General features: G+C 47.8%; 1 protein-coding gene and 1 long non-coding RNA gene across 4 annotated transcripts in view; one reads left to right on the top strand and one right to left on the bottom strand.

Moving 5' to 3' along the window:
- Positions 1–23,559, bottom strand: part of Zhx2 (zinc fingers and homeoboxes 2) — a 150,406-nt gene that overhangs the window by 107,318 nt on the left and 19,529 nt on the right. The gene's annotated exons all lie outside the window — the stretch shown is intronic.
- On the top strand, positions 6,389–11,049 carry LOC146891101 (uncharacterized). The gene is made up of 3 exons (XR_014998046.2): positions 6,389–6,449; positions 6,756–6,941; positions 10,122–11,049. It is a non-coding gene; the product is annotated as an uncharacterized LOC146891101 (long non-coding RNA).

Below are 23,559 nucleotides of genomic sequence, written 5' to 3'. Positions count from 1 at the left end.
GCAAACCCCAGGAATTTAGTTCCCACCTCTCCTGAAGCTACATCAGCTCTTCTCCCTCTTTGGGCAAAGCTGCTTTCCCACGGGTACCAACGTCTGCTCTACAGAGGTGCCTTTGATGTTCCACTTCACGCTCCTCTACTTTGCTCTCCAGGCCCCAGACCCCATCTTGTTCATCTTCCAGCTGTTTTCTTCCTTGTCCTCTCTTTTGCTGACATTCTTTCCAGGGACCACTGGTCTGGAAAACCCCATTTCTAAGCCATCTACCTATGGTTCTGCTCCTTCTTACCCCCTTAAGATTCTGATTTTGAAGCTGATTCAGATCTGGGTAATCATGTAAGAAACAGGACTAAATAGTGGAGCCTGAGTATCCCTTATGCTTGGGATCCAAAGTTTGGGATTTTTGAAACGTTTTCACCTGCATAATAAGACATCTTGATTTGGGGCCTTAAGCCCTAAGGTGAAATTCATCATTGTTTTATACATACCCCCTACATGCAGCCTAAAGATAATTTATATGACATTTTAAACAATTTTATGCCTGGAACAGCATTTTGTGGTGGGGGATTTTTCCACTTGTGGAGTCCTGTTAGGGCTCAGAAATTTCAACTTTGAAGCATTTCTGGTTTTAACTGTTCAGACTGTGGATGTGTGACCTGTTCCACCTGGCTGTACAGAGTTGTGCAAGCAAAATGATATCATCCATATACTGCACTTGGCACCAAGAAAGCTAACAGATATTAACAATCATTTGCTACTATTACTGTACTTATTAATCACATCGGTCAGAGCCCCGTTTCTCTACGAAGCACAGTTTGCCAGTTTCAAAGTTTCTCCACTTCAGACTTCTGACCTCTGTCCATCTCAGGCCCTTAATTTCTGACTGGGCATTCTTTTGAGACCTGTTAAATAAATCTATTCTGAGAATCTGGGGTAATCAAAATTCTACCTTCATGAAAGAGCAAATTGGCAATTATGCTGGGTGAGTAGCCATCTTTCTGGGTTCTGTTCCTTTACCTAGAAAGGAAAGTTGGACCCAGACAGCATTTCAGTGAGTTGGTTCCAGAAACTTCCTTTTCAAAGATGCGCACACTCTACAACAAAGCCCCTCTGGCCAGAGCAGAACCACATGATGTGAACAAGCATTCGGTACAGCACCTGTCCCCGACACACCCCCTCAGTATTCCAATCCTGTCTACACTGCCTGGCTCAGCTGTGTCTGTATTCCCATCCTGTCCACACTGCCTGGCTCAGCTGTGTCTGTATTCCCACCCTGTCTACACTGCCTGGCTCAGCTGTGTCTGTATTCCCATCCTGTCTACACTGCCTGGCTCAGCTGTGTCTGTATTCCCATCCTGTCTACACTGCCTGGCTCAGCTGTGTCAGTCACTATTTCAATCCTGTCCACACTGCCTGGCTCAGCTGTGTCTGTATTCCCATCCTGTCTACACTGCCTGGCTCAGCTGTGTCTGTATTCCCATCCTGTCTACACTGCCTGGCTCAGCTGTGTCAGTCACTATTTCAATCCTGTCCACACTGCCTGGCACCTCAACAGAGTCTAGGAGAGCTGATCCGCCGTCTCTCTCCTAAGAAGGGGCTTTCTAATTTTTTTCCATTCATTGTACAAAATAATGGGGTTCATGCATGAATATCAAGTACTTTGATCATCCTCATCTCCTCTATCACCCACTCTGGCCCCCTCTCCGACTCCCACTGGTCCCCTTCTGCTTCCCCAATAATCCCCCAAGTAGAGGCTTTGATTACCATGAATCTCAGCTGTGTGAGGAAGAAGACAACACCGCAAGTTTTGCTGAAAAACTGGGGCAAGGCTCTCTTTAGTGAGTCTCCAGGTACCTTGCAGGCTATCTCTGGGTATCATAAACCTGGAAATGCAGCCCTGCCTGCTGCAGGGTCTCCTGATTAAGCTGGCTGCCAGGCACAGGGCATTTCAGGCGGGAGTGGTGAATTTTAAAACCACACAATTACTAGTAGTTTGGAAGGTCCTTTTGAAACACCATGCCAATCATTGGATTCATTTTTCAAGCCCCCTTTTAAATGCAAAATATGCTAATATGTTGTTGGAGTGTCCAGCAGGGAACCTGCTAGAAACTGGGGCCTCTCTCCACTGGAGGTTAAATGCGAGCCTGGTGGGAATTGGGTACTGGGAGAATAATGGTCCATTTTCCCTCCAGGGAAGAAAATAGGGCCGGTGCCACCAGCCTCAAGTGTTCCTTTGTACTCCCTTCAACCGCAGAAGGTGCAATCGCCCTTAGAAAGATGCAGATTCAGAAACAATGGGTTTCTCTCTACCCAGGCCCAGTCTGGCCCCTGGTAAGTGTGATATGTCTGCGAGTCACTATTAACATCTGCCTCCTAGCCAGAAGGAGACAATGCAAGCGGGAACAGAAAGAGCAGGAAAGAGAACTTTATAGCTTAGAGGAATAGATTTTGCTGGCTCGGTCCAGCTTTTGACAAACGGCGCGCGGTCCTGTTCTTTGCGGAGCTCCGCTTCTCTTACTTGCATTAAGAGGAAGATAAATACAGACCCAGGGAGACTCCCTTGGAGGGTCTGCGATGTTAGTGATCAGCAAATATTATACATATTTGTCCCAAATCCTGGGCCTTTTATACTCACTTAGTAGTCAATTCCAAAATGTCGTTAAACCTTGCACCTCTGGGTTACATAGTGAGAACACATTGCTGGATACTATACTGTGTATCCAAGACCTCAGGACCAGCACTGGGAGGGTGCAGTGAGGGGGACACAGAAATGTGACATTTAGATGTGTGGGTACAGTCATTTATAATGATTAATCAAGCAAATACCATCTTCCAAGGACTCCTAAGAGCTTAGCTTTAATCCATGCCTCAGTGGCAAGGGAGAGGCACAGTCTGGGCCCAAGGGTAAGGTTCAACATGGCAGTACACTTGCCTCTCAGAAGAGGAAAGCTCTATACGTTCTTTGGAGTCTTAAACCCTGTGAATTGTTTATTTGAGGCTGGGTTTGGCTTTAGATGTATTTACTTCAACCCATATCATGTTTGAAATATTTTGGATATGTTTCTGAGAAATGAAGAATTTCACTTTTCCTTGAAAGTCTAAAAAAGGAAGAACTAGCATCTCAGAACTCATACTTCAGCATGGAGTGAGCGGGACTGGCCGGACGGAACTCAGTGGCAAACGGACATTTTCGACTGGGATTTTCACTGCCAAAGCCATCTCTCCTCCCCCTCACTTAATCTCTGTCTCCCTTATTGCAGGCACCTGCTTGGCGCTGGTCTGCAAGCCTGGCCTCAAGCCTCTTTCTTTGGAAATTGGAGGTGTGAGGCTGAGAGTAAGCCTTCATTGAGGTCATGCTTGAATTTGGCTCTTGGATGGACCCCTGGGCTGGTGCCCTTGACTGTATCCCATTGTGTGTTACCAAGGTAATACAGGGATACAGGATGCCCTAAGTATAGGAGAAGTGCTATAAACCCTGGATAGATGGGTAAGCCAATGATTGCACAAATGGACCAGTCCTGGCTTCAGATGCTGGAAGACAAAAGGGAGTGCAGTGAGCAAGAGATTTTAAAAGAAGCCAGGACTGGACCAAGAGCAGCCCGGAAGAACTGGGGAAGAGATACAGGACTCTCAGCTTAGGCCCTGGTACTTGGTTTACCCAGCTTTGTTGTGACTTTTAAAATGTATTTTTATTATAAAGTGGAATTTCACATGACACATCAACATAGAGACTGTCTGCAACTATTTAGGTCTTTCCTTTTTTTTTTTCTTTTTCCTTTTTTGGTTTCTATTTTCTTTCCCACAGAACATTTTAAAGTTGGCATTCACGGTAGAGTAAGAAACCAAACCCCTCCTGTCTGGTGTGGAATAGTGGTGATATTAGGGGGCAGTTGGAAAGCCTGGGTCCCAAGCTCCAACCTGCTAGGCAGGAAAGACTTTGCCTTCTGTGAATCTCAGAGGGAGCCATTGCTTTTGGACCCTGGGAAGGATAGGGAGGGTGGGAGGAACCTGCCAGGGTGGCTGTCACCAGAGAGACATTGATGTAATCAGGAGCTTAGGCTGGAAGTAAAACGGTTGCTCTGGCTACAGAAGAATGGTGCCTACCAGAAACCAGATGGCAGAATTGTCACAGATCTGTTTTGGGTTGATGCCTGTTCAAACAGTGAAGTCCCGCTCCCCATGTGGAAGAAGGGGGGTGCTTTGGGACATCACTAGGTTTATATGAGGTCACGAGGGTAGAGCCATCCTGATGGGATGAGAGCCCTGAGGAAAGAAAAGGGAGAGCAGACTCTGTCCCTACCACTTAAAGACATGTGGATGGGAGCCATCTGCAAGCCAAGAAGGGGCCCTGTTTAGGAACTGACCATGCTAGCACCTTGATCTTGCATTTGATCAAGTCACCAGGAGGGTGAGAGGCAGATGTCTGGAGCGTTCTGTACGGCAGTGTCAACTCAGACAAGCTGCTGGTGAAAGGGGAGCTCAGAGGACAAGAACTCTGAGCCCCTAGTAGACAGGTGGATACATAACTCAAGTGTGGGATGTCACTTTTCCAAGTCTGATCGACACTACACATACTTGTCCCCCCTGCCCCGCCTCGGTCTTATTGTATTTCAGGGAAACCTCCAGTTCATTCACTATATAACCAAGAATGACTTTGAATTTCCGGATTCTCCTGCCTCCACCTCCCAGGTGCCAGGATTACTGGCAGGTGCCATCATACCTAGGTTTCTTCTGTAGATTTCTCCTTCAGTCTTTGTTCCAAGCAGGGTCTCTCACAGAAGCCAGAGGCCTGGGGGCGGGGTGGTGGTGGTGAACATGACAGATTCTCCCACCAACCTTCCTATTCATGAAAGGGTCTAAATTTAAACCCTTGACATAGTGTCTGTGTATGGCTATATGTGGCAGTTTGAGGATGGGACTATACCGCCTATGCAGTACCCTGAATAACAAATTTGAAACATCAGCCAGTGATAGGCTAGCACATAGCATCACATTATTGCATAGCATTTAAACAAAAAACTATCAATTCACTGGGCTTGGGGGATGTAGATCAATTGGTATAATGCCTGTCTAGTTCGATCCCCGGTACTATATAAACGGAGCATGGTGGTGCCTGCCTGGAATCTCAGGACTCAGGAAGTAGAAGCAGGGTGTCAGGAGTTCAAGGTCACCCTCATGTTCGAGGTAACCTCGCAAAGGCTAGATGAAAGAGAAGTCTGTGCTGCATATTGAAAGTGTGAGGCTAGCCTGGGATACTTGAGAGACTGTCTCAAAAAAAAATTTGATAGCTCTATCACACGGACAGTCCAGGTTAAACTAAATGGGTCTCCCCCACCTCCACATACAAAGTCATGAATCTGGGAAAAAGACTGGTAAGGAGGAGGGAGGACTGGTAGGGAGGAGGGAGGACTAGTAGGGAGAAGGGAGAACTGGTAGGGAGGAGGAAGAACTGGTAGGGAGGAGGAAGAACTGGTAGGGAGGAGGGAGAACTGGTAGGGAGGAAGGAGAACTGGTAGGGAGGAGGGAGATAAGTGAGGGTGTGTGGGTGAGGAGTGAGGAGTGAGTAATCAGAATTGTACTCTTGGATAAAATTGTCAAATCAGAAATTAATGAATAAAATAAAAACATTTGACTTATTTACTTAAATATTTTATAGAGCCACAATTTTTATATTCCAGTTTTTAAATATTTAACCATATCTTATTATGCCAGCCAATGGAAACATGGAAGTGGTTGGGGTCTTTCCTCCATAAGACCCGAGTAGTGAAGGAGAGGGAGCGCGCTTCTGTCTCAGCAAGACAAGCAACACGATGACCCGCCAAATCATTAAACGCCTGAGATGTGCTGATGGATGGACCAAAGATGGCCAGCTCTGTTCAGGAGGCAATTGGGACTTTTCTAGGCTAGATGCTAAACTGGCTGTTGAGTTGCACAGTAAATACCATGGCAGCAAGGTACAGCAGGTGTTGGGTTACAGATGACCTGCGTGCATGTTTGCCTGAAGATGTGCCCAATGGCAGATGGTATGGAAGGGATGTATGCCCTCCATCCCCCACATTTTCTAGCCCTAGCCCCTGGAGTCAGTGGATCTGCTCTCCCATGGAGCAGGAAGGGCTGTGCTGATGTGGCAAGCAAGAGATCTTGATGTGGGGTGTGGGGTTGATGCTCCCTAGTCTGGCAGGCTCCATGTGCAATCACAAAGTGTTGACAAAGTTATTTTCAGGTGTGTGACTTTTGTTTACGCTTCATTTGATTAACTGTGGAACTGTGATTCTTTTTCCTGCCTAAAACACCTGATGGTCTTAATAAAGAGCTGAACGGCCAATAGTGAGGCAGAAGCAAGGATAGGCGGGGCTGTCAGGCAGAGGATATAAAAGGAGAAAAGAGGCAGAGACAACAACAGGAGGATGAGGAGGAGGACATCAGGGGCCAGACATCCAGCCAGGCACGGGGTAAGATGGAAAGAAAGGTATACATAAACAGAGAAAGAGAAAAGCCCAGAGGCAAAAAGTAGTTGGGATAATTTAAGATAAGGAAAGCTGACAAGAAATTAGCCAAGCTAAGGCCGGGCATTCATAACTAAGAATAAGCCTCCATGTGTGATTTATTTGGGAGCTGGGTGATGGGCCCCGCAAAAAGTCAAAAGACTAAAATATCACACAGTAACAAAGGTCCAAACTCACATGAGAAAGACATAAGAGTGTTGGTCAGAACACCGACCCGGAGTAAGTCCCAGTGGCTCCTTCTGGGATTTAAAGCAGGAAGAAGTTATAGTCAAGGAAAACGAGTAGATTCTAAAAGCTGGAAATCGCAAGGCAACAGGCTACTCCATTAAGCCTCCAGAAGGAACAGCCCTGGTGCCAGTCACCTCCTCAGAGTGTTGGAAGAAAAAGAGCCTTGGGCGAGAGGGTCTCCACAGTCCCTCCTGGGTTTGATGGACAAAGGTACGTCTGGTGGAACTGAAGCTCTCTGGGTTGCGATGAAGGTTAGGGCGAAAGAGCACTGTGTGCAACGTGCCGTGAGAGTCCACACTGAATGGGCAGCCTGGGCCCCTGAGCTCACGGAGTTCAGAGCCAGTAAGTAAGCCAGGGCACTTGCGAATTGGTGCGATGGTGTCCTTCAGAAGTTAAGACCTGAATGCCTGTGTTAATAATATTTGGAAGTGGTGTCTTGGGAGGTAGTTAGCATTAATGAAGCCAAATGATGGGGCCCCATGGCAATGTTGTGGCCTAAAAGAAGAGCTAGATTAGTGGTTCTCAACTTTTCTACTGCTGTCAACCTCTAACACAGTTCCTCATGTTGTCAGGACCCCCAACTATGAAATTATATCATTGCTACTTCATAACTGTAATTTTGCTACTTTTATATCTGATATATAGGATATCTGATATGTGACACCCAAAGGGGTCACGACCCACAGGTTGAAAACCATTGAACTAGACAGACACAAGCCCCCAATATCACCGTGTGATATCCTTTGACAATTTAGGACCCCCAAGAAGCCCCTCATCGAATGTTTCCTGTGCTCTTGAATGTCACAGCACCCAGAACCTCTATTCTTCATGAACCGCCCGTTCTCAAGTGTGCAGTTGTAGTGTTAGAAGACAAAGACAACTGGTAAAGAACTCAGCTCTCCTGCATATTAACATTAGAGAGAGGAAGTGAAACCTGGTGACTAGAGAAAGGGGGGTGTCCTTAGGGTGGTCAAGGTTGGCATCTCAGTGTGAGAGTGTGTCTAGGACAGGCGATGAGAGGCAGGAAAGAAAGAGAAAGAGAAACCAAAAAAAAAAAATTCCTTAGGTAAACAAGGCTAAACAGAATTATAGATGGCGGAGTCCCGAGGGACCGTATCTAAGAATTGATTCATGTGTTCGTCTGACAAAGTGTTTTATTAAACCGGACAGTGTTCCAGGCAGCTGAGACATGGTACTGAACAAAAGAGACAAGGTCCCTAAGGCGGCATGGGATATTGGTATTGTGTGTGTGATACAAAAGTAAAGACTAAACATAGTATTATGATGTGAAAGCCCCGTGAAGAGGTGGCTAAGAGGACAGAGGATCGGTCCACCTCCCGCAGCTGCTGACATCTGTCAGAGCCTAACATGCAGAGTCCATCAGCACCCTGACAGGTCCCCAAATCAAAGGGACCAGGGAACCTGTCACAGAGCTGGCAGGACCCTGTTACTTATTTCACTGAGAAAGGTGAGTGTGGGGACAGTGGCAGAAGGGAATTGGTGTTTTTATGATAGCTCCATGGCCTGTGGCTTGGGCTGGCATGGAGATGTTTGGACTGGCAGATGCCAAGAAAAATGTCTCAAGCCAGAATCACCTCTCTGGATACACGTCAGAAAGTGGGGTGTCGGGGGGTGTCTTGGATCAACTTCGGGGTTGGTAAAGCAATATGCATACTCTCCTTGATAGCCCTGGATTTACTTAGTTTCTGTGGGGTTCACAACACTAGAAAAGATGCTGCCTGGTTAGATGAGGTGAGGCTGAGTAGGCAGAGGTGAGCTTTCACTGTCTGACGGGCAAGTCTAAGGCCAGGCACCTGACTAACACACTGAAAAGAATGTGCACTTCATGTATAAGTGTGTCAGAGAGACGAGGATGAAGATCTGTGTTCCTGGGGATCTTTATGCATCCCTAGCTTCCTTAAGTTTCATGGAATACATACTACACCCACAGACCAGGAAACAAAACCTGGGATCACGGTTGGGCACACCCTGTATTCACGGACAGTATGTTTTAGGAAGTTGTTAATGTTCTCCCTAAGGAATACACAACAATGAGGGTGGGGAGGGTGTGGGGGGGGGAGGCGGGCAGTTGCAGAAAGCAAGCCACCTGTCCCTGCCTGCGTCCTTTCCTGTCTAGAGCAGGCTGTCTGGAGGTCCTCACAGCTCAAAATGGATGAGGAGCATTATGCATTCAGGTCCCGCAGCAGCAGCCTTCCAGCTGCCCTCCTAAGGGAGGGCTCTGCCCAGGCACAACAGAAACTCCCAAGCGGAGGAGCCTCTAAGAAGCTGGGCTGTGTCTTGCTGGAAGGCCTCTCCAGAAGCCTGGGACCTGGCCTTACCTGGCAGGGCGGTGAGGTCACTCACTTGTATCACGCGTCCCTTCAGTGAGGAGCTGTTGTGGAGCGAGAGAGGGACAGGCTGCCCCAGGAGAGCTACTGTCTTTCCTAGGTCTCTGCTTCCAGGAGCAAGAGAGAAATGAACATGGGTTTTCTCTGCTTCGAAGCTCTCCCTGCCCCTTGTAGCATCTCATCCCCGGCCCTCTCCTCGGCTCACCTCACACCTCTTCCTCTGCCACACAGCTCCATGGGACAAATCATGCCACTTGGAGTCCTTAGAACATCTGACAGCTCTTGCTATGACTTCGAGCTCTGGCAGTGTCTAGTATTTGAACAAGTCCTGTTGCTCTTCTGACGTCACTTACCGAAGAATGGGATTGAATAAGATGTTCCTAGCCTCCTTCCTGCCCCCCCCCCTTCCAGGATTGTCTTGTACCAAACAAACAAACCCAGGCATGGCAGCAGACTAGTCAGAGGTCTTGACCTGCTATGGGCTCCTCCTTCCCTGGGCTTTCGTTGACTTAGCACAAGAGCAATAAATACAATATTGGTTTGGCAACTCCCTCTTACAGAATGATATAGGTAAGAGTAAAGCTGCTTTTTTTAGTTTTTGGAAATAGGAGCGAAGGTCTGGAGGACCCCTTTCTGCTGTGGCCTCTGAGTCACACCCTCTTGTACCCCAGATCCTTGTGGTACATTGCCATGGCCACAGCGGATCAGTCCCAGTGCGACCCTGAGTCTATCTACATTGGTCACCCGTTCACACATTACTGTCCCCCAGTGCCCACTTTCCATATGCACTCCTGTAATCTTCAAGCTGTGTCTACAGGAGATACGACGATCTGCCTGCCCCTCCCTGATTGTGTGGTGTTCGTTCGACAGGTTTACACCATGTAGTCCTGGTTGAGCAGGTGCCAGCTGTGGGGATCAGCTGGGCCTCACATTCCCAGAGATGTACCTGCCTCCGCCTCCAGAGTGCTGGGATCAAAGGCCACGAAGCCCGGCCCTCCCTCGTTTTTTTTTTTTTTTTTTTTTTTTTTTTTTTTTTTTTTAGAATGTTTGATTTTAAACACCGCTCTCAAGGCTGCAGGCAGTGAACACTGTGGAGACAAGACTGGAGGAGTGTGCCCACGAACCCAGTCCTACAGCGTGGCGACCAAGCAGAGCCAAACTGCCAAGACAGAGGACACAAGCTACTCCCTGAGCCACACTTGCCTGTACTCGGGGTGAGGCACAGGAGGCACACACTACCTGACCTTCAGGCCAACATCTCCTTTCTCCTTCTCCTGTGCCCTTGTCCTGCTCAGTCCCCTTAAATTTAACCATCAACCCTCCAGTGACAGACACAGCGAGTCGGAAGGGGAGGGAGGCGGGTGCTATTTATAATTGGCTGTGTTCACCCTCAGAACACGGCCATTTATTCCAGGCCACCTGCCAGAGGCCTACATTCCCTTGGCTCTATATATGGGCCTTTCCTCAGGCCTCGGCACCACATCCTCGCTTCCGAGGGGCCCTAGGAAGCCTGGCAAACCAGGAGGGAAAGCCGGCTCTGTCACTCCGGAACAGTCCCAGCGATTGCTCTGCAGGGGTCTCCAAGGCAGCAGGCTAGGGGACCCTCGGGTATAGGTCTGGTAGGGCTCAGGGGGTAGCTGCTTTGTCTTCAGGGTTTGAATAAAAGTGATGAGTGAAAAAAAAAAAGGATCCTGCTCTAAAACATTAGGTCACCCCCTTCCCTTTTGCCAAGTCGTTTTCGACTGTTTCCATCGTGATGGGTCTGAGGTCTGTGGCGGCCGTGCCAACCCCTGAGGGCTGCGGAAACTGGATTTATAGATGCCCCGGACAGGAGGGAGGGGCAGGCCAGCCAAGGCAGGAGTGTGGGAGTCTGGAGAAGAACGTGCTTTCTGCAGGCGAACCCGGCTTGGATTAGCCTGTATTAAGGACGCCAGAGAAGAAGAGGTAGCTGGCCTTCGGGGAGGCTGGGAGGTATACACATCAATGACATCTGGAAGCCATGGCAAAAGCAAGAAAGTCCCAGTCTAGTACAGTGCTCACTCTGCCCACTGCTCTCTGCTCTGGGGACACAGGCATGTCCTGGCTGCATGCTCAGATTCCCATGCTCTTTTGCGGGTCTCTGGTCACATTTCTTCTTTCTTCAACTCAAATTTGAGTCTTTTTTTATTTTTTCACAGTCTTTAGTCCAGACTGGTTGGACTCCCTATGTAACCACGGATGACCTTGAACCCCTTTGCCTCCACCTCTGAGGGGTGGGATTGCAGGTGCTCCCACATCTGATTTATGCAGTGCTGGGGTCAAACCTGGGCTCTATGCACACGAAGCCAGCGTTCTACCGATAGAGCTCCATCCTCAAGCCTCGTTCAAGTCCTTCCTCTAGAACGCTTTCTGCGGCCATTTGGCTAACCCTTCCTTACCATGGGGAGAACCTAGCATGGTGAAAGACGATGATTGGACAACTCGGTGCTTACCCTGTGCCAACCATCTAACAGCATCTCATGCCTTCCTTCCTCTTCCCTTAAAACATGGATATTAGCTTATAGGAGAGGAAAGGAGAGTAAGGGGCAGGTCCCTGGTGTCCAGCTCTTTCAGACCAACCTTCCTGTGACCTACTAGTCTGGGTCTCATCATTCACATGTGTGGTCTTCGTTATTTGTATGCAGTTATTGTATCTTGTCAGGTACTAGCACCTTGCCTGTCCAGGGGACCCTTAAGATCCTTGCATATAGAGACCATGTCTTCAATATTTTGCCTTTTCCTCTTCTTCATCCCTTCTCCAGGACCTGGGACCAACCAGACCAACAGAAGAAATCTTCTATCATACAATGGTACTTTGGCTGTGCACTCCTTCTGTCTTTAAGGGGAGCTCGCTTGTCACGTGTCTTCTCCTTATGTGCACACTGAAAGCTTGTAGCTACCAACAACTCACCACATCACATCCCTGACAGAGAAGGAAACAGGCAGAGAGAAAGGGGGCTTGTCCGGCATCCATCACCAGGCCAATGGCAATGAGATTGTGTGGCAAGGCCTGATAGAGGCCAGGTTACTGTGGATACAGACTTAGTTATTCAATGTGACAACAGTCACCTTACAGAAATGAGGGATGAGATGTAAATATTTCAGATAACTGGTAGTAAACCCTCTCCCCTTTCTTCCTTTCCTTAGATTACCTTTTCTAGCTCCAAATGAAGGGCAGGTGCCGAATGAATGGTACCTGGGTATCAGTTTTTCTTCTTACAACAAGCTGAGTCCTGGGTGTGAATCCAGACAGACTGAATGGATGAAGGTTATCATTGGGTCTCAACAGAATGCGTGGGAAAATACTGGCTCACGCTGCTATAAGCATGGTCCTGGATTTGTACCCCCAAGCAAAATAGCAAACAAAAAGAGGGTATTGAAATGGGGTGGCAACAAGTTCTCTGAGCTCTGGAGAAGTGGGGACCACTGAGGGCTGAGTCATCTGTGAAGGCTTCTTGTGGGAGGAGGGATATTCCTGCTTAATTGAGGGTCTCTGAACAAACAGCTTTGATAGGCTCTAGAGGAGTCAAGGGTTATTAATACAAGGCTGTTGCCAAGGTTGCTGGGCCTGCCCAGTCCTTACAAGAAGGAGTTCATAGCCTCCGGTTGGTATCTAGCCTCCAGTTGGATGTGGCAGCTTTATCTTTCGGGATGACAGTTGCTCAGTTGAAGCTGTCACTGCAGGGCAAAGGGAGAGCCACATAGTTCATATCTGGCCAAGGGATGGAATACCAGGGCTATAGCACTTTTGTGATGGAGGACCATCAGCATCTCCTGCTTCCCCTTGATGCCTCCTGATACTGAAGGTCCAGTCAAGACAATGCCTCTAGCTTGATTTCTCTTGGTCGTCTGAAACCCTCTGTTCAATTGTGCTTCCCACACTGCCACCACCATCTTCTGCATCTGTCCAGCGGTGCTGCTGTGGTCCTGGGGTCAGGGGTCACAGAAGACATGAGTTCTCAGAGAAACTTCCCAAATGCAGCTGTCTTCCTACTGTCTCTCATGGCAACTGTGCCACATGGAGAAGTCGGGTGCTGAGAACAGTGAGTGAGTGTGTGCAAGACTGTGGGCAGGTGAGAGCTAAGAGCGAGAACACCAGCCAAGTGAAGTGGAAAGAACAAGGATGCTGTCTGTGAGGCCTCGCTGGGGATGCGGCACCCACTTGTCGGGCAGGCACTTACTTGTACTTCTCAGTATCTGAACCTTCCTGACTACATTTCCCAGCCTTCTTTGTAGTTAGAGGTGACTTTGTGACCGTTTTCTGGCCAGTGGAACCCAAATAGAGTGACGTGGGTCAATTCTAGGCTTGACTGAAAGGATATCTCCCACCTGTAGTTCCAAAGTTTCCTGTCCATCAACCAAATGGTCCGAGTTCTCAGAACCAGAAGGAGACAGAGCTAGGAGGATGATGGCGGCCGGTCCCTGAAGGACTGAGGGAGGCTAAATGTTAAACATATATCAGAATGGTGGTGTAAACAAGACATAGAGTTCTAACGTGTTGAGTCATCTTGATTTTTGAATTGTCACAGTTATTAGCCAATGCAATGTCATCATCTCTAAGTAGCCGAGTAGTTTTGGATATGTTTCTTAGCTTTTCAACTTCGGTTTTTTTCATGTGGAATTAAAAGACCTTTCTAAGAAGGATTGAATCAGTATTTATAAAGCATTCACAACCAAGGCTTCGTGGTGACTTTGGTGAGCAGTGGTCGGTTTTGCCTTTCATGGTTCCCTCCTCCACATACAAATAACATAACAAACATTTTTTCATTGATAAAATAAGTAAGAAACATAAATTAGGTCTTATGACTGCATTGGTATATAGATAGATACAATCCAGGTTGACTTCATTACGATGCCTATTCTTCTTTATTAATTTCTATACTTGATTTTATATTTATTCTTGTATTCCTCTTTGTCTTCATGATTCTAAAAGAAATCAAATTAAATGTGCTTCAGGTGTTGAAAAGTATCATGGATCATAGGCATGGTGCTATGGTACCCAACAGAGCATCTGGTCATCTTCTAGGATGCCTAGCCCAGGGTACATATAATGCCTGCAACTAACACGGACATTTGTAAATATAGCAGTAGGAGCAATGAGGCCTGAGACAGCGCTGTGAGGCCTCTTTTGCATTCTGTGTTTTCTCCAACCCTCATTCATGATTTGAGATAGGTGTGCCTGTCCTTTATGATGGAGGACGAAGCAAGCGACCGGTCTGTGCTTCTAAGAGCCAGGAGGCCTAACACCCAGTGCCTATGCCCACCACATTACTGGACGTTTTCCTTACTTTCTTACACTTGATTCTTCAGGCCTACGATGAGGCAGGAGCTCTTGTATCTTCTAAACCCTCCTTTAATGAGTAAAGACATAGACTGTTGCTGAGGACAAGTGGCCAATCCGAGAAGCAAAGCCACTTCCCCTGCTGCCTTAAATGCTGGCTTTGCCACCTGGCTTTTCTATCAGGAGCTATGGCACAAAACTGGTAGATGGCGGTCTTGAAGAGAGTGCCAGACACCCCAACACCTCCTTTAACAGAGAAAAGAAGAACCTGCTTCGGGCTGAAATCAAACGCCTCGTGCCAGATTAAATGTGTGCTTTCTCCTTTTCTACCCAAATGTACTCTTTAGAAGGTCTAATTATAGTGGCTTCTATTTTCTTGTAAATAATCACGTCTGTCATAACTGATCTAACTGATCCAAGGCTCCAAGTTGGCAATCTTGGCGGCCTGAGCCAATGTGTCAATTATGCCAATGAGGCTGTGAGCGAAAGTTGCAGGAAATGGAAGAGAAAGAGGGAGAAAAAAAAAAACAGTTACAGCCATATAGATGGTGGGGACCAATATGTGCTTTTTCACAGCCATAATATCAATACAAACTCCTAAACCTGGCCAACGCTTGTCAATCCCTTGACAATCCGACTTAGTACAACAGATGCAGCCAGCCAGCTCCCAGAAAACGAAAACAATCTTTTTCATAGAGAGCCAATCCTAAAGACTGGCTTCTTTGATATCTCTGCAGTCTAAGTAGATACCGCAAGGACCTCACAATGGCTCTTCATGATTCTTTTCAGGAAGACAGGAGAACTGAAGGGCTTTTGTGATCTACGCCTCTAGGGCCTTTTGGGTTGCATTCAGGGGATAGCTGCTCAGTCAGCAGAGACTGGTGGCTACGGCTCCGTCTGGGATCCACGTTTTTGCTCTTGATCCAGCTCATCAGAATGATGTTGTGGCTAAGCAAATTAGTGGGCCTTCCTGAATTCATCTCAGCCACTCATTTCTAGATGGTAGTGAGAATCTAGGGGACTAGGTGACGTAAGACCTGGATGTGACAACGTGGTGGAGTGAGTAAGCCTGACAGAAACGCTACCATCATCACCAGCAGGCGGTCAAATGCTGAGTCTGTTGGCAGTCCTTGAGGATGGCTTCTTTCTGCAGTCTGGTTCCTCTCGGTGGAGTTACGGTATACATCAGAGAGGGAAAAGGATATTATACCCAAACCTCTTCCCAGAGGGCCCTAAAATCCTCTTCTCAGTCAAAATCTCAAGGTTTTGGACAGGATGGGCGGCAGTAAGAAGAGGGTTTTCCAGGAAAGAATGGAAGAAAATGAAAGAGCAATGATCCTCAGTGTAGACCCCACAGGAAATGGACACACGTTCTCGGTTACCCAAGTCTGGCCATTGGTTCAGTCTTCCTTAGCTCTGTCCACTCTGTGACGGGAGTTGTCAAGAAGGTTGATGCTTAAGCCAGTCGCCCGGGTGACTACATCAGCTACTTATTCGTGGTGTGCTCTAGGACCAGTTCCATCAGCGTTCTCATCTTAGTCCCCTCCTCTCTAAAACGAGGGAAATAACAGTGCTTGCTTCTTAAGGAGGAGGTCAAGAGCAAGCGACTGTCGAACGCTGGCATTGTGCCACTGTGTCAGGTGCACAGGAAGCCGTCAATACACACCGGGATTGACTAGTGCCGCTGTGGCATACCGTAAGCCAATGGTCTCCCCTCGCCCCGCATTCGCTAGTGCACCACTTAACACACCAGCAATGATTTCCTGCATCATATCCCTCCCGAGGAAGGAAGTTCTCCTATTGTTAATGAAGAGTTTGACCTGCCACACAACCATAGCGCAAAGTGTGCCATGATCGATCTACTTCTGAAGCTTCCAGAGAGGCTCAGTCACCTTCTTCAAAGCGAGTTCATGGAGACAGGAAAGAAGAGAGCTCTGGACTGAGACCTAGGGACCTGGGTGCCAGCCCAGTGCCATTCCATCCCCTCACTTCTTTCAACCCTCAGGCTACAATTCTCACTGTCCCCAGTAACAACTGCCACCACTGTTGAGCATAGTATATTATTTACCACTTACTAGAATTATTGGTTTTTTCTCTGTTTCTCCCCAGGTAAAAAATGTAAGTTTATTTATTTTTTTGTTTTTTGTTTTTCTTTTTTTTTTCTTTTTTTGAGACAGGGTTTCTCTGTGTAGCCCTGGCTGTCCTGGAATTCATTCTGTAGACCAGGCTGGCCTTGAACTCAGAGATCCACCTGCCCCTGCCGCCTGAGTGCTGGGATTCAAGGCATGTACCACCACCGCCCGGCAAAAATATGTACTTCTAAGAGGAAAAAAATCTCCATTTTCTTCCTCCTTAAAGTCCAAGAATAGCACCTGGCACAGAACAGGTGATGAATAAATATTTAAGGAGTCATTGAATGAATTAACAATAAGCTTCATATACACAAAATACATGGTTGCTAAATTCTTGGCAGCCTTCCTAAATGGTAGAGGGGAATTACTACTCTTTCACCTCCCTTTTACACTGAAGCATCTTTCTCCAGCACTCAGGACCTGTCCTATTGCCATGTACCCCTCTTTCCTTCTAGGGCATGTGACCCAGAATTAGGGAGCTGCTAACAGCCCTCTCTTTCTATTGACCTGGTGGGGTTAGTCTCCTGTAGACATGGTAGCAGCGGCTACAATCTCTCTTCTTGGTCTATCAGCCAGCATCAGAGAACAGCAATGGCTTGGGCATGACTCTGCCTTGAAGATTCAAAGCTCCCTTGCGGGGCTCTTGCATGGAGGTCATGAAGGCAGGGTGTATCAGAGTAGCCAATTGGCGAGTGGACATGGGTCATGTTCTCAAGTCTGCCTTGATCAGCAACACACTGTGTATTTTGATCTCCAGCTGTCTGGCTCACCTCTCTGCCTACATGGTTCTGAAGCTTCTCAGGAAGTGGAGCTGTGCCATTTGCTGACCCCCAAACTCCAGCGCCAAATACTCCCAGCTTTAAAAAGTAAAACTTATGCTAACTTGTTGCAAACCGTCTGCCATTCTGGCCACTCTCCTTTGACACATTATTTCTGTGGGTGTTCCACTTTATCCACAACAATAGAAACTGAGCAAAAGTCTGCATTGGGTCTGCAACCCCAGGGGAGGGACGTGAACCCCACTTCACTCTGCTTCATTCTGCACTCTGGTCAGCTGACCTCAATTTAGCCACCCCTAGGAGACAGACCTCTGGACACATTTGTGAGGGAGTATCTAGATTGTGTCAATGAAAGCAAGAAGACCCATATTAAACACCGGGAGCACTTCCCTGTGGATGGGGCTCCAGGCTGAGTCAACAGGAGAAAGTGAGCGGAGCACAGGTATTCCTGTCTCTTTGCTTCCTGACTGTGAACACAGCGTGACCAGCTGCCTCACACTCCTGCCACCACAGCTGCCAGCTGCTTTGCCTCCTCTGCCCCAGAGAAGCCCTTCGCCCCTTCATCCATGGCGTTGCTGCCTCTGGATGTTTTATCACAGCAACAAGTAAAGGAACCAGTAGAAGGTTGTTAAATCATGTTTGGTTCACAGGTTTTGCCCACGGAAGCCTTTCCTGCACTGTGTCCACAGAGCCACTACCACCAGGATTGGTCATGTCTGCTCATGTGGGACTTGATACTATTCTCTGAGTCACTAGGCTTGGTCCATCTCTCCTATCGGCTGAGACTTTTCAGAGGGTGGTCTCCATCGCTTCATACTCTCCTCCACCACCACCACTTCTAACTTCAGGTCATCTCTGGCCACAGATGCTTGTAAGGACTCAGGCACTGGGCAAAGTATTTCCTCTGTGTGGCCACATTCAATCACCCAAACAGACCAAGGAGGCAGTTACTTTCCTAGGGTTTTACCGTGAGGGCATTGGGGGATGGTAAAGAGACATCATCTGTCACAGCAGGTCACAAGTAGCAGCAAAGGTTCTGAGACTGACAAGCTGTACCACTTCAGGAGATAACACGGAGGGACATACAAGCTGCAGATGAAAACATGGACAGAATGGGAGTAAGTCCAGAGCCCTCAGACTCCTAAACAGGTGCACCTCAGTCCTTCCGATTTCACTGGGATCCATCTGTGATTTTTGCTGTGACCATTTTGCCCAGGGGGCTGAGCATGAGACTTCTCAAACGCCTTGATAAAAAGCAGGGATTCATGACTTGTTGCCCTCCCCCTCATTCACCAGTCCTGAAAACAGTTTAAAAATTGAAGTCAAGAGCCGGGTGGTGGTGGCACACACCTTTAACCCCATCACTCGGGAGGCAGAGGCAAGCAGATCTCTGTGAGTTCGAGGCCAGCCTGGGCTACAAGGGCTAGTTCCAGGACAGGCTCCAAAGCTACAGAGAAACTCTGTCTCGAAAAATCAAAAAATAAAATAAATGAATGAATGAATAAATAAATAAATAAAATGAAGTCAGTCCGGCTCTTGCCTGATTTTGGCAAGCCGTGCTGGATTCTCACAACCCCTTCTTTGCTCGTTTTGTCCCCCAACATAGCCTTAGAAACAGCTTAGAGGGCCAGGATCAGGCTCCAGAGCCGACAGTGGCAAAGGTTCCAACTAGGTCAGAACTGTGGGATGCACCCACCGACCCTCTTTAGGAGGGGAACTGGTGGGTGGGGTGGGGACGAGATGGTCCTGGAACAGGTAGGGAGGAATCAGAGGTCTGGACTGGCAAGAGGGACCTGGCTCAGGCCCGTGTGTTCCCCGTCCTATGATGCAAGGCTGGAGCTTTAGGGCTGCAAGCAGTTGAAATAGAGAACCCTAAGTTCCTTTCTTCACCATTCAGAAAACAGTGACGGCGAGTCCCCTGGCTGCATGGCAATGAGCGGCCTCTGTTTACTGATGTCTTACCACTTGCTAAGCACCGTGCGTAGCATTAGACTTGCATAATCTCTCAAGATGACTAAAAATGCCTGTTAGAAAAGAGATACAAGCCTGGGCTCAGGAGGTTCATAACGAAACCCACCTGTTTATAACTGACTCCTCTCCATCACATTCCCTCAAAAGTCACCTTTCCTAAACCCCCGCTGCTACTAATGTTAGCGGACGACCTCTTTAGGAGCAGAATATCTTTAATCTTTTGAGAGAAGAGAGGACAATCTTACCCTCACACCCCTGGCTCAAGGAAGATAAAGTGGCTGCACAGAGTGGCCAAGGTCACCCAGCTGGTGAGGGGTGAGGGATTGGGGGCAGAGGCCAGACTCACATCTGCCTCTCTCCACAAGCTCTGGACCACATCCGTGCCTGCCAGAAGGAAAGGGCCTCTAGGTCATCTTCTGTCTGAAAGCCCTCGGGGTGGAGGCAACTAAATAAGACCCTGAGAAGACATGCAGGTGAGGCTCCTCTTCCCTGTTAGACCTTTATGTAGATACTTCGGGCTCACCCTCCTCCAGGAACAACAAACTACTCTTTTGGTACAAATGCGGCATGATTTTAGGATCTCCAAGCGCCCTGTCTCTCATGTGAGAGGATGAAACTCATGGCATCCGTTACCATCTCAGCTAGGAAGACATAGCCTGGTTCCTTCCAGATCTAGCGTTTTATAAGAAATGGCTTCCCTTTGTCCCCTGGTTACTGTGACTGCTTGAGAGGATGTGTCTGCATGGCTAAGCATTTGTTACAAGAGGCAGCCTCGGGAAGCCAGGTGCAGATCTTTTTGAGGGCATTCACTCACTGGCTTGGTCACTGGTGCACCATTCCCTTCTCTGTGACTGACTCCTCAGCGATTGTCCTGAGTCATGGATTAGGAATTACAGGAGTTAGCAGATATTACGTGATTGCTCCCGAATGGAGGCAGCACCCTCTTAGAACTCAGCTTCCTAACCTATAGATCACTGGCCCAAAGGGGGTCACATAACTGATGGAAAAAGTCAGCAACAGTAGAGGGTTTCTGACCATGTGTGAAGACCAAAGGTAAATTCAAATCAGGCGAGTACTAGATACGAGGTGTTTATGGCTGCACTCACCCCTGTTTCTTCTCTGGGTGTTCCTGCAACCTCGGTTCTAAGCAACACAACACGCAAGCTTGGCATCACAGGTGTGGTATAGCAAACACAGCTCGAAACACCCAGCTTTATTTGTGGTTATTGTATATTACAGTTTCCGTACGTGGTGAATTTCCATGTCTTTTATAGTCCACGTGAATTTCCTGCTCTCAGAAAAACAAAATGTTTTATTTACAGAAAATAGATTTTAATCTTTCCCTGCCAGTCTTGCTCAGCATAGATGTATCAAATTACGATACCTTTGAATTGTGCTAGGTTAGGATATTTGATTTTTAAAATTGCTATCTGAGTGGATGACTTGGGTTTCATAAAAAAATATTAATTGAATTGTGGCTTGGGATTAAGACAGGATTCCCAGCAATTTCCGAAATGGCCTAAACATCTGCCTGTCACTTAGTCTCGTGTACTTATGATAGCTGAAAAACGTTGAAGACGTTGTATGTTCTGCAAAATCAAACTCACAGACAGGGTTTGAGTCCTTATGTCTATGTCAAAACAAACCAACACACCTGTCTCATTCGCATGTGTTTTGTTTTCATGTATTATATGAAATGTCAATATATATATATATATGTAAAGAATTGTAGTAAGAGATATTTCTTCATAATTTATTCAGCAACTTCAATTTGTGTATCTATTTTATATACATATGTATTGGGCATTATATAAAGAACTCTTGGTGAAAGGGGTTGTGGGTAGAAAAGCATAAGAAGCCCTGCTCTAGATGACCGCTGTTACTGTTGGCACGGCTATCTCTCACCCCGACATTTCCAGAAGTCTTTGGATATAGCTGTGCAGCCCTCGTAGAAAGATCCTTAGTGTCTTACGAGTATGTAATGGTGGAATTATGAGCCCCATGATATGATGGGTAAATAAACTGAAACAAGGGACCCAAGGGACAGGGTGGCTCATGTGAGAAGCAAGAGGGCCCTCCCATTAACACTACGCCCTAGGCATCATTGTCATCACTGTGAGCTTGCTCTTGTCTGGGGGCATTCCATGTAGTTCCCATGGATCCCTGTCTAGCTGGTCTTAAGCAGGAGCTTTAAGCTCCCCACTTAAAGTGCAAGGTCACTTTAAACGCATTATCAGTTTGAACGCAAAACACTATTTTGCTATTTCTACCTCTAAACCTGACTGTGATTTTCTTTCTTTTTTGCTTTTCTTTGCACGCAGTCTAGAATTCTGAATGAAGGTAATAAAAGGGTTCCCTGAATCAACAAATATATAACATTATCAAAACTCTTAGGAACAAACCATTTTCTCCATTACTAGAAGCTTAAAGGGATAATACTTTCAATTCTGTTATTCAGAATTCTCTATTTGGGGCCTAAGTGATGTCCTGATTTGTAGTTAATAGGTCAGTGGCTCACTCACTGGAAAACATCTGAGGCTGCCTGCGCGGAGCCAGGCATTGTCCCAGCCTTGATGATCTAACAATGGCCGCATCAGCAGCCCCTTCACCAGCTGCTCCGGGGCAGACCCACTGCCTGCCCGCTTTACCCTCTGTGCCTTTGCTGGAGCAGCCTCACCCCCACCTCCTGCCTGAGCTCTGCCGGTGGGAAGGGGTGAGATGAGAGGGTCAAAGGTCCAAGACATCTGTGCTCCCACTGTGAGACCAGAAGAGAATGACTGTCCTTCTGAGCCTCAGGCTTCCAATCTGCCAAATGGGGCAAGGGTACCCATCAGCCTGAGTATAGCTTGCATGTCTCAATGTATCTAGCACAGAATCTGGCCTCAGTAGGCATGGGTCAATATTGGCCTATACCCACTCTCAAATGGGACGGCCACTCTCCTGAGTCCCAGGCCCACTCTTCCCTGGCCTTCTCAGGTAGAACTTCCAGCCTCATAGCCGAGTTCTTTGCCTCTTGTAGATCCTGTCTGACCCTGCCTATGAAGCAGCTCATCAACTCTCTTCACATCCTATGTACATCACTTCTTTCTTGTTGGGTACCCAACTCTGCTGCCCCTATACTCCACGGTGGAGGTAGTGTCTACGAGTTTTTGCGAATGCATCCTTGTATCGAAGCCTGATTGTGTCCATCTCCACAGATGGGAAGACTGAGGCATAAGGGCCCATGGAAGCGCCATGATTAAGTATCACACCTGTCCCAGTACTGTCCTGTGGTGCCCAGGACTTAGCTCTAGTCGTCCAGCATTGTGACCTCTTTACTTACAGTGTGTCACATCTGGGATATCTCTCTCCTCCGTGTTGCTCCATGCTCCACACCTGTGCTTCCTTCCTTCCTTTCTCAGGGAACTGTTGAGAGCAGTCTTTGCCCTGGGGTCTGCTCCCACATTTAGACAATGGTATCAGAGTACTAACGAGCTGGGGGGGTGACTTTCTGCAGTGACTCCATAGTTGGGGCAGGATTTATCCTGTAAGTATCCACCCTGCACTTGGGGACCCAAGAGCCCCAAGTCCAGTCTCACCTCTACATGTGCCATGGAGTGCTGATTCTGCATCCAGGCTGGCTGCAGAGACTCAGGTGATTCTGGGGGCATTAGGTAAATCCCTGGAGCGGGGAAACGGCAGCCGCATCTCACTGTGAAGAGCTGCGAGGATGTGCAAGTGTGAAGATGTGAGTGTGGGTGCAGGGTGTCTAGTGCCTGTTGCGGGGGCAGCTTGTCCTGCATTCTAACTGCCATCCACCAGTTAGAATGGGCACATAGACACCAGAGGCTTCTGAAGGGTCATGCTTTCCAATTATCTGCACCCTGGCATCTGCCACCACTCCTGGCATGGCAGCAGGCACCGAATGTCTGTGGGATGAGTAACAAAACTGAACGATCCCCAAAGAGAACCCATCCAGGGGTGAGGTAGAGTTTCTGGAGCATCCATTCATTCACTCTGTGTTAATCTTGAGTCCCTTCAAGGCCCTGAGCATTATTCTAAGTGCTGACAACAGGGTGGTGACCGAAGCCCACCATGCTGTCCTTCTCTGGTATGACTCAACACCCCAAGGAGACAGAGAGCCTACCAGGCGGCCTCTGGACTGATTCAGGACACTTTTCAGAGAGTTCCCACACCCCAGCATGTCAGGTTTAATTAATAGGGTGGAGCCAGGTATGTATAGGGTTTCTAGAAACTTCCCAGGTACATGGAACGTGCTGCCTTGGTGGTGGTGGGGCAAATATTAGGGTCAAGGGGGTA

This window comes from Myodes glareolus, chromosome 19, assembly GCF_982192425.1.
Source record: "Myodes glareolus chromosome 19, mMyoGla1.1, whole genome shotgun sequence".
In the NCBI taxonomy this organism is placed as follows: domain Eukaryota; kingdom Metazoa; phylum Chordata; class Mammalia; order Rodentia; family Cricetidae; genus Myodes; species Myodes glareolus.
The sequence above is the reverse complement of the archived record's forward strand: the minus strand, read 5'-3'. Positions and strand labels throughout refer to the sequence as shown.